Source organism: Lemur catta, chromosome 7 (genome assembly GCF_020740605.2).
Source record: "Lemur catta isolate mLemCat1 chromosome 7, mLemCat1.pri, whole genome shotgun sequence".
Classification (NCBI taxonomy): domain Eukaryota; kingdom Metazoa; phylum Chordata; class Mammalia; order Primates; family Lemuridae; genus Lemur; species Lemur catta.
In genome coordinates this window covers 15,116,703-15,118,543 of record NC_059134.1, presented here as the reverse complement: position 1 = coordinate 15,118,543, position 1,841 = coordinate 15,116,703, and the positions used below count along the sequence as shown (strand labels likewise).

Here is a 1,841-nt window from a genome sequence, read left to right as displayed (position 1 = left end):
AATGAGCTTATGCCCATTCAACAGTTTTTGAGTTCTGCTCTGCCAGGTACTGCATGGGATGCACAAATACAAGACATACTCCCTGACCTCAAGAATTTAGTCATGTGGGGGAGACACACTAGTGTGTGTAATGCCAGTGTCTTGTAGTAACAGACAAGACTTATAAAATGGTTACTAGGGCCTTACTTCCTGGATATGGAGCCAGCACCTAGGAGCTGCCAATCACTTGGAGAGGGTAGGATGGATTGCAACAAAAACGTGACAGGTACCATCTGTGAGTATGGAGCCCTCAGCCTTGCTGGTGAGTACATCCAGTCCAAGCAGTATGCAGGCAAGCACGTCCTCTTTGTCAATGCGGCCACCCATTGAGGCTTGGCAGCTCAGTATCCTGAACTGAATGCACTCCAGGAGGAGCTGAGGAATTTTGGTGTCATTGTGTTGGGCTTTCCCTCCAACCAGTTTGGAAAACAAGAACCAGGAAAGAACTGAGATCCTTTCTGGGCTCAAGTATATGCGTCCAGGTGGAGGCTCTGTCGCCAGTTTCCTGCTCTTTGACAAAGGGGATGTGAATGGTGAAAATGAACAGAAGGTCTTTACTTTCCTTAAGAACTCCTGCCCTCCGACTTCTGATCCTTTGAGCTCATCAAGCCAACTTTTCTGCGAGCGCATGAGGTCCATGACATCCGCTGGAACTTTGAGAGGTTCCTGGTGGGGCCCAGTGGGGTCCCTGTCATGTGCTGGTTCTACCAGGCTCCCATCAGCACAGTCAAATCAGACATCCTAGAGTACCTAAAGCACCTCAATACCCAGTAGGAAGGCCTAGTGCCTGGCAGAAATCACCACCCTTCTTACCACCTGCAGGACATGTTTAACAAAGGAGCCACCTGTGCTCCACACTTCTTCCTACCCAGCCTCCATGAGACCAAACCATCCGGTACTTCCCAGGCAGCTGCTGTAGCTGTGTGTGTGTGTGAATGGATATATGTGTATATGCTTGTGTGTTTGAAGATGAAAGGAAAGAAAACCTATATCCCCAACTCTCTGATCCTGAAATATCAGATTTTTTCCAATCTATTCCAGAGGAAAATCATACTTTAGGGTAGATGGTTCAGACTACCCACGCTCCTAGAAAAGCAAACCCCAGAAGTTTTGATATCCGTTCCCCATCCTGAAGGTTTAAAAAAAGCAGGAACTGGCAGTAAGACTCTCTAGGTCCCTTTATGGCCTCCTCTCTGCTCTAACATAGGCATGCGTTGTTAGACTCGTCCTATCCCTACCTAGTCCTCCTTTGTTCTTCTGCCACCAAGTAGTTCTCTTGTAGAACCTGTGAAGACAGAGTGAGAGCAGAAACCTCACCTCACGTGAACCCCTCTGGGTCAGCCCCTACCAGAGCCTTCCTTGGTGCCTGTCCCCTAGTGCATTCAGGTCATGGCACCTGGGCAGGGATGGTCCTTTATTCTGAATGATGGGCTTTCTTCTCACCGTGAGTCCCCCCAACTTTAAACTCATTCTTATCACTCTCAAATTTAAAAAACTCTGCAGGGGGGAAAAAAAGTTTACTATATACACCAGGCACTGTTCTAAGCATTTTACATATTTTATTTACTTCTCACAACTAATCTATGAGGTAGATTTACAAGACACTGTGACCGAGAAGTGCTTTGGTAGAGCTAAACAAAATCTGCCATGGGAATAAGTAGCAGGGACCTTTAACCTCAAACTGGAGGTAGGTAGAAGCAGGGAGTGGGGGCAGGTTCTGAGACAGGTGAAGCCTGAGCTGTCTCAAATCCAGATGAAACAGACTGGGAAGGGGGATCCTGGCGGGAGGAAGGCGGGGGACC

The 1,841-nt window shown here is 47.9% G+C and overlaps 1 pseudogene; it reads left to right on the top strand.

Annotated features, from left to right (window-relative positions):
* The first annotated feature begins 207 nt into the window (after nucleotides 1–207).
* Nucleotides 208–813, top strand: LOC123641161 (annotated as a pseudogene).
* The last annotated feature ends 1,028 nt before the right edge of the window (nucleotides 814–1,841 follow it).